Source organism: Lygodium microphyllum, chromosome 29 (assembly GCF_053477565.2).
Source record: "Lygodium microphyllum isolate KBCC chromosome 29, Lygodium_microphyllum_v1.1.10, whole genome shotgun sequence".
Lineage (NCBI taxonomy): Eukaryota > Viridiplantae > Streptophyta > Polypodiopsida > Schizaeales > Lygodiaceae > Lygodium > Lygodium microphyllum.
This window is the reverse complement of record NC_141163.1, coordinates 118413644-118423739: the sequence shown is the minus strand read 5'-3', so window position 1 is coordinate 118423739 and position 10096 is coordinate 118413644.

The window sequence follows — 10096 nt, the reverse complement described above, 5'->3', positions numbered from 1 at the left end:
CAAGTGGCCATAAATGACAAAATGACGATTGGCATTGATGTATTTTGAACATAATCTCTCATTTGGTGATGAGGAATTATTGTTGGTCATTGGAGAGAGAATGGACCAAGTGCCCCTTTGAGGTGCTTGATTTGTAGAAAATCGAAAAGGAAATGACATACTTGAGCCATTAGCTTGCACATGTCAAGGATCTACTCTACAACATGTCAACCATGCTTGTCCATCACAACATTTTCATCTTTCAATGGATGAAATTAGTAATGTAAATTAGACATGCATTTTACCCATGAATCTAGAATAAGAATACAATTACTTCGTGCAAATAGATAACATTGAAACTAAAATATTATTCCAATTGCTTTAGAGAATATGGATACAATGCAGGCATGTGCATAACCATGGCATGATATACAATAAATAAATATTGTCTAATTGTCTTGTAGAAATAGTATTGCATAACTTACTATTGTATAAAGAATTAGGATGAAACAATGCAAATTTATTAATGAGAATATGGCTTAGTGTATAGTGACAAGTTGGTGTCAGTAAGCCAACTAAATCAAGTTGTAAATATTTGTGAGTAATGTCATAATGTTGTAACTAAAAGAGTGCTCCAATCACTTTAGAGAATGTGGTAGCAATACATGCATGAGAATTATCATGGCATGATAAAGAATACATAAAACAAAGTCTAATATTGCTTGACAAATAGTATTGTACTATCTAGCTTAATATTGTAGAAAGAATTGGGATGAGATAATGCGAATTTACATGAGAATGTGGTTTGGTCTGTAGTGACAAGGTTACCTGGTATGCCAACTAAATCAAGCTATAGAGATTTGTGAGTTATGTCTAGGCCTTGTGTCCATCTTATTAAAGTGTTTGCCAAGCAGAGATAATGCTATCAACACAAGGGATACCATTTTTTATTTTTCATATCTGACATCTATGTTTATATTAGAAGAGAAGGACTTGATCTTACTAGGTGCAAAATGGCTACTTGTAGAAGATTTCAAGAATGGATGTAAGCTAGTTGCAAGGCAAGTGTGTAGGAAGAATGTTTATCTTAAATCTAAATGTATCCAAGTAGAAGGCTATTATGGTTTGTTGGGGGTAAAGGAACTTGTGTCTATTTGCCAACATTTTCTCACTTTCGGTATACTTTCACATATATACATTACAAATGGTTGGTGCCCATCAAATCACTTCATTCATTACTTTTTTAGTGACTATTGAATAAGGGAAGGTGAGCCACATATTCTGACTATTGGAGTTCCCACATATGATATCTCTTGCTCTCTTGCTCCATCCACCATAGCTCTTACTTCACTATTGCTTTTTTCTTGTGTACTTTCACTTGGGCTCTACTTTTCAACTGGTATCATAGCTTTGATTCAAGGAGTTTCACTGAGCATTGCTTCTGTCTGTGACAAAGTTTCATTGATTATTTCTATGGCAGTCATTACTTCAGCCCTTCAAGGTATACATTATGCTTTCACTTTCTCTTGGCTTTCTTCCACTTGTTGAGGCATGTTTGAGGGATTCTATGTACTTCATTGACAATTTCTTGAGGATTATTAGTAGCCAATAGGACAATCAAACGCCTCAAATTAGGTAGCATGAATTGCACTTAATTTTAGACCTTTTTTTCTGATCAAGGAGCCCCCATGAAACACTCCCTACTCCTCTCACCACTTGATAAACACATGGTAACTTTTCCAAGAATTAGAGGCTTCCTCTTGGGTGTCATTTGAGCTTCTCCAACTCAGTTATCTATTATTATTTATAGTACACATATTGTCTCAAACAGTAGTCTCTTCAGTATTTAGACTATATATATGCTTCTATTGACATCTATCTGGTAACCAGATCATTGGTGGATGTCATGAGGAGCTCAAATACCTCAATGTTTGTAGGGTTTTACTATTATACACTATTTGGGAAACAAGCAATAAGCTAGGAAAACTCTATCTTATATGCTTCTTAGGTATATCACACATGCTTAAATGAATACTTGGCACTAATGTATGTGCTTGAACATGTCTATGGTGGCATTTGAGGCTTAGCTTTACGCTATATTGAACATATTTGAGCACTTGCCACTTACTTCTCTGCTTACTCACTTATGGGTTCACTTCATTGGATATTTATTCTTTTGAATGTATTTGTGATGTACCTGGGCTTCCTAACTGCTTTGATGTATATGTCTTGAGCTTTTCTTGCCCACTTTGCATTTTGGATTTGCAAGATGCTTGTACTTACTTGATAGAGCTTGATTCTTTGAGATCTTGGGACTTTTGGCTCATGTATATACTCTCTTGTATGCTATTGGATGCACTTACCTCTGCTTGTGGGCTGATTTGCTTCCGTACGCTTTGGACACTCACACTTACATTTGTTAATATATATATATATATACATATATGGAAGAGTCGTTCACTTCATTCAAATTTTCTTACTTCGATTTGGCATAAGGGATTAGATGGGTAAAAAATAGCTTATTTGTATAAAGCCATTGAACATGCCTAGCCAGAAACTAGAGCAAACAGTTGTTGTTTAAAGGCAGTATAGAAGACCTCAACATAATGTAAACTCCAATCAAAGGCAAAAAGAAATCATCAAGACCTCGAATCAGGAAAGCTCAAACTAGAGCACGAGGTTATAGAGGGGTACTTCTTAGCTCCTAAATGGTATGCTGGAGACTAAGCTTATCTTTGAAAAAAGTCAATTAACGAAAGCCCAAGAAAAAATACATATTTGATTTGAATAGACTTCAATTCATTGGCTTTTGCCCTTATCTTTGGCAAACTAGCAAGCTTGCATGATTATATTTGTCTATCCAGCTTTTTGTTATCACGCAATGGGGCCCAGCCTTTAGTCTTTGAGAAAAAAATGAGATTTTTTAAAGCTAGAACAACAAAATATATTCCTTTTATTGAGCATAATGAGGCAAGCCATGCATTAATGAGGTCTGCAGATTTTATGTGTAAGATCCTTTTTTATAGAAGGCTGAAGCTAAACCTAGCATAATTTGCACAGGCCACAGTAATAGCTTCTATTGAAGCAACTAAAAGAATTATAGAAAGAAGTTCTGCTTCAACAATAGAAATAAATTTCCTCTAAAAAAGTAAATGCATGGAGTTACTCTTTATGGAATTCGTTATCTAACTTAAAAATTACACACACACACACACACACACACACACATATATATATATATATATATATATATATATATATATATATATATATATATATATATATATATATACACATATATACATACATATATATATATATATATATATATGTGTGTGTGTATATATATATATATATATATATATATATATATATATATATATATATATATATATATATATATATATATACACACATATATACATACATATATATATATATATACATACATATATATATATATATACATACATATATCTATATATATACATACATATATATACATATATATATACATACATACATACATACATACATACATACATACATACATACATACATACATACATACATATATATATATATATATATATATATATATATATATATATATATATATATATATATATAAGTTAGATACTGGATCATTACTCTTTGCTCAATCAACTATGCATTTGGATGATCTCTGCAAGAGATCTTATACATGCATAATGTATATATTTATGGGATGTATGGTTTATTAGCACTTTGAGTTTGTGGCTGTCTTTGGTATTGGTTGTCTATGCTTAGTCATTGCTAGTTGCATTCATTTTATCCTACTTGCTACTACCTGGATATCCCTAGTAGTGGAAGCTTTCTTTCTTGGCATTTTCCTATAATTGGATTGGCATATACTATTGTCTTTATTTCAACATTGGTGTAATTATAGTTATCAGTATTCTCTTAGAGACTAGAATTTTATTTTGACACTTTTTTAATTGCAACTTGTGGATAACTATACCCTTATTTTTTCTTGTCCATTTGCATGACCTTTTGGATCAAATTTGGGGCTATTTTATTGTATTTAACAATAGCACATATTACTGTTATTTGTAGACATTTGTTGTCATTATGGTAGGTTCATAAGCCTAATAAATCTATTTTCAATATTGAAAACTTGATAGCAATAATTTTTTATATTGAAAGATGCAGATATGGCAAGTCTTAGTGTAGAAGATGTAGTTTAAACTATTGAAGTTAGAGGGCATCAAGCATTAGCTTTATGATGCAAAGTATTGTGTAGAACTTGATGAGCTATACAAGTCCACTATCATTCTTTCATCATCAAAGCAGGTGTATTTTGATGTCATTTAACACTGAGGGTGGTGCTTATGTATTATGGAAAAAGATTTGTGATGTTTATGACAAACATAGTTCTACATCTCAATTGTAGTGGTTGAAGAAGCTTGTGGGCCTTTGCATGAGGGAGGGTACAACTATGTCTACTTATTTAAATGAGTTTCATTCCATTTTTTTTCAGCTTGTCTCATAGGGCATTCAGCTTAAAGATAATATCAAGTCTTTGTTTTTTCTTGCTACATTGCTGGAGTCATGGGATACTTTTCGTATTACTATGCTTATCCCCCTAAGGGTGGTTCTAAATGTACTCTGTATAGAGAGAGCTCTACTGACCAATGAGGTAAATAGGAAGAACATTAATGCAATTTGTACTTCTCATGCATTGACTATTAGAGGCAAAAATAGTGGTAATGACAATAATAATTGTGATAGAGACTCATAGCCTAACAAGGGCAATTCTTAGTATCATGGACAATCTCATAGTAGTAAGTCCTATGAATGTAAGTCCTCTTTGACATGTTATTATTGTGCGGAGCACAGTCATATAAGGCTGCATTGCCTTAAAATACACAATGATAGGTGCAAATTCTAATGATCGTAGCATTGTCCCTAGCAAGTCCAATGCAAAGATTGAAGAGATAAATATAGTGAAATTTGAGTCTGATAATGACTATATCTTAGCTACTTTGTCTCTTGATGCTTCTTAGTTGATTGATACTTCATCTCCTTAGTCTCAATGTTGGCTGCTTGATTTGAAGGCTTCTTTTCATGCTACCCCACATCGAGATTGGTTTCATACGTATTGCAGCATTACAAATTTTGTGAGAGTGGGAAATGGCACTGCATTGGATATGATTTGCATTGGGGATATTAGATTGTAGTTTGCTTTAGGCAACTCTTTTATTTTGCATAATGTATGTCATATACTAGCTTTGACCAAAAGTCTACTCTTTGTTGAAAAGTTGGATGATGCAAGGAATATCATGTCTCTTTTGGCGATTCTACATAGAAGATTACTTGTGGTTGTCTTATTTTTGCTCGAGGTGCCAAGGGTAGTAGCCTCTATCCTTTGTTTGTATATGGGTCTATTGACCATGTTTTGGCTATGACTAATTTATTGCATATATCTTTATGGCATTATCACCTTGGATGCATGTCTTTGAAAGGAATAAAAGTATTTACTCATTTGTACTATCTTCTGCCTCTCTTGATTATTCACATTTCAACTCATATGATCATTGCCTTTCTGATAGACAAACATGTAATGCTCATAAAAAGTTTGGCTCTACATACATGAGTGAGCCTCTAGGTCTTCTACATTCATATATATGTGGTCCCATACACTATTAGTCATTGGGTTGCAAAAGTACTTTGTGATATTTATTAATGATTATTCATGCAAGGTTTAGGCTTATCCTATTGAGTACAAATCAGATGTTCTAGCTATATTTCAGCACTTTGTTATTCTTGTTGAGAACTAATCTAGGTAAAGGCTAAAATGCTTAAGGTCTAACAATGGGGATAGATATATCTCTAAGGCATTTGAGCAGTTTTGCGATGAATGATGTATTGAGCATTAGTTGGTTGCACCATATACTCCACTCCATAATGGTACTGTAGAGTGCATGAATATGACTATTCAAGAAAGAGTCCATAGTATGCTTAGTAAGGTAGGCTTGCCATGGTACGTTTGAGCTAAGGAAATTGCTATTGCCATGCATTTTATTAATAGATCCCCATCCACTACTCATGATTGTTCAATTGTAGAGGAGATATGGTCTATGAAACCTTCATCATATCCTCATTTGAGGGTCTTTAGATATGGAATTTTTTGCCATGTTCTCAAGAATAAGTGCAACAAGCTAGATTCAAAGTCTGTCAAATGTATCTTTCTTGGATATGGTGATGTAGGTGAGATGGGCTATCGCCTTTGGGATCTACATTCTTGGAAGGTTATCCATAGCCATGATGTTGTTTTCATGAAGAGAAGATACATGAGTAGCCTAAGCAAATAGTTAAGGTACATAGGCACTACAAGGGAAGGGGGGAATAGTGACACTGAGTTCCAATGCAAATTAGCGGCATCACTATTTGTGTCGCAAATGTGACGCAAATAGTGATGGTACTCAGATAAAAAAAATGCGGTCGAAACCCGAGCATGGCATTTTGCGAAAGAGTTTGTGAAAGAGAGAGCAAAAGAGGGAGCGAAAGAGGGAATGAGAAAGAGAGAAATACAGAAAGAGAGAAAGAGAAGGAAGGAGAGCTTCTCCCTGTTGTTGCCTCACCGCCATTCGTGGAAGAAGAGGAGGAATTGTACGAAGGGCAAAGAGGAGCCATCGCGAAGAGGAGACGAAGAATCCATCTTCGAGCCGTTATAGTGAGTACATTGCTCCCTCTTGCTTTATTCTTGTTCTTTCTCCTTTTCTTTTGTTTGTTTTTGTTGAGAATGAGGTGCATTGAGGGAGAAACATGGGAAAGGAGAGAGGGAGAAGAAGAAAGGAAAAGGAAAAAAGAATGAGAGAGAGAGGGAATAAACATGAAACATAAAAAGAAAGAAAGAAAGAGAGAGAGGGAGGAAGGGAGGGAGAGAGGAGAATGAATGAGAAAACACAAGGGGGTAGAGAAAAACAAAGAGAGACTGTAGTCATGCAAGAGGACAGTTCATAGTTAAAAGCTCGGTGAAAGAAACTCCCTACACCTTGACACGTCACAATGGCCATTGCACTTGAGAAGGAGTAACCAAGTCTTCACTAATAGGAAGCTCAACTCAACTCAATTGTTTAGACACCTTTAGGAGTGTTTTCAGAGTGCTAGATAGAGGCAAAAGAGATTATGCCAACACTTCTGATATGCTCACTTTCGAACTAAGTACTAAAGGCTCACTTCATACCTCAAGAAGTGAACTTGAGTAGTCAACCTAAAACTATTCTTAAGCTCACCTGGAACCATTTGGTAAAAACAACTTGAGTGGAGGTAGCACTAATAGTGATAGTCAAGCCCTTGGCTCTCATGTAGCTAGGTCATCAAAAGTGACTACATCTAAGAGATGACAACCCTAAGAAGACTAGGATCTCACCTTAATTAGCCTACAAAATCACTCACAAGTGGTTGGATCATCAAAAAGAGAGTTCACACATTGTGTGGTGTTGTAAAAATTGTGATTGAATGCTTGTTTGCATATGTCATAATTGAATTGGAAGTTTAAGAACTATCATCATGAAGATACTTGCATTTATATTTAATTACATTGATTGTGGAAAACAAAAGCCTAGTTGTGCATGGTGCACCTACATACACTTGCAAGTTGGTAAAATTGCAAATTTCTAACAAAGGAACATAAGATACATAAAGAAATAAATCAAAAAAAGAAATCATAAAATACATAAAGAAATTTGAGAAATAGAGAGACCAAATATTGACTGACTCTAGAAACCCCTACAATCATAGCTTAGACAAAGAAAATACACTATGAAAAATGGACCTTATCATAAAAAATATTCTAAAGCTTACACCTCATGCAATAGAGACCACATTACTAAATGAGCCTTACTAGCCAACAATGACAAATTAGGCAATAAGCTTTTTAGCACCTACCGTACAACACATCAAACATATGACAAATTTGGAGCATGAGAGGTGTCTTCCTCAGAAGCCACTAGAAACTAATCACTTATTAATACCATAGTCATGCAAGAGGGGGTATAGAGAAACAAAGAGAGGGGGAAACAAAGAGGGGCAACAAAGAGAGAGAGAGAGAGAGAGAGAGAGAGAGAGAGAGAGAGAGAGAGAGAGAGAGAGAGAGAGAGAGAGAGAAAACACAAAATGAAGAGCGCAAAGAAAGGGGGGAGAATCAAAGAAACAGGGAGAAAACCAAGATAATAGTTGATGTTACTTTTGTTGAGTTACAAGAGAAGAAATCCCTTCTCAAATAAATTCAGAAAGAAAAAGAGAATGAGAACAAAAACAATTGTTTGTCGTAACGTAAACAAAATGGAAAATGATGAAAGTCATGATGTTCAAGATCACGAGGTGTATCTTAATCAGTGTGTCCCGTGTCCTTGCTCTCAATGCAGCTAGCAATCAGACAAAAGCATCGCTTGTCTATAGAACACGTACAATGCTTTGACGAGTTTCAATTGAAAATCATTGATCAAGTGATCTCAGACTTTAAGCAAATGGTGAAAAAAGTGTGTATCAATCATGCATTATATTTGCAAACTAATTGAATATCATGTACAATAACATTGGATGCGACCGTAAAATTTATAAAGGGAGGTGACATCTCATCCCAAGGAGGGGTGCACCTATTGTGGCCAGTTAAAAGAGTTCATGGGTGTGCGATGGATGGAGTGCCTGAGCCAATCCACCACTTGGAAGGCACTACCCAATTTATACCATCAATACCAAAGGAGACAGGTGTGCGATGGATGGAGTGCTTAAGCCAATCCACCACTGAGAAGGCACTACCCAGTTTATATCGTCAATACCAGAGGAGATAGATGTGCGATGGATGGAGTGCCTAAGCCAATCCACCACTTGGAAGGACACTACCTAGTCTATACCATTAATACTAGAGGAGACAAGCAGCCTTTCACACTTTCCTACAATCTTGTAGCCTGAGATGGAGGCAATGATCAATGCATTGATGCCCATGGATACCAAGATATGTAATCTACTTAGAGAGGAAGCATCCATACCATTATATGATGGGTGTCGAGTATCTTACCTGAAGACGCTACTTGCACTCCTAAGTGTGCAAGAAAAATACGGGTGGAGCGATGTGAGCGTGATGACTTAGTTGTTCATGTACCTTCTACGTATGCTTTTTTATTTCTTTTTTATATCATTATTTTTAAAAAATATACTTTTTCAAGGTGTTTTATGATTTCTTTTCAAGTTGCTAATGTATTATATATTACCACTTGAAAATACCATAGTTGAGTCTTGTGATGATGCATGACATGTTTTACGAAAGCTTGGTATGGACTACAATAGCATCCATGCATCTGTCAACGATTGTGTGCTGTTTTGAGGAGAGTACGAGACTATGGAGACATGCCCAAAGTGTCGTGCTCATAGGTATTAACAAGACTTGCAAGGGAGAACCATCTCTCAGAAAGTTTTTAGACACTTTTAACTTATCCCTCGTATACTTTACATGTTTTGTATGCCAGACATGGTGAGCTTGACAACATGGCACATGCAAAATAGATCCATAGATGGAGTCCAACAAATTTTAGCAGATTCATGCGCATGGAGCCACATTGACTCTACATTTCCAAGCTTTGCACAAGAGCTAAGGAATCTTCAATTCGGTCTTACTATGGATGGCGTGAACCCATTCGGTCTCCCCTCAACATCTTACAATGTGTGGCATACAATCCTTATTAACTACAACATCCCACCATGGATTTCTACAAAGAAAGGACACATGATCCTTAGTTTGCTTGTTCCTAGCCGCTACAAAGTCAAGAATATGGATGTCTATCTTCGTCCATTAGTCGATGAGATCAATATTTTGTGGGAAGAGGGCATCATCGTGGAATATATGAGCAAGCACGATGGTCGACGGTCCGCTAATATACAAGCCATTCTCATGTGGACCATACATGACTTTTTGGGATTCGAGGAGTGCTCAGGTAAGTAGGCTTCCGTTCTTGTTGGTCATATCGATCATAGCTCATTCAAGTTTGTGTTCACTAAATAGAGGTGTTGGGATAGGTCTGGTTACCTCAGGTTATCATGCATGTCCATTGTGTGGGCCATAGTTAGACTCCCA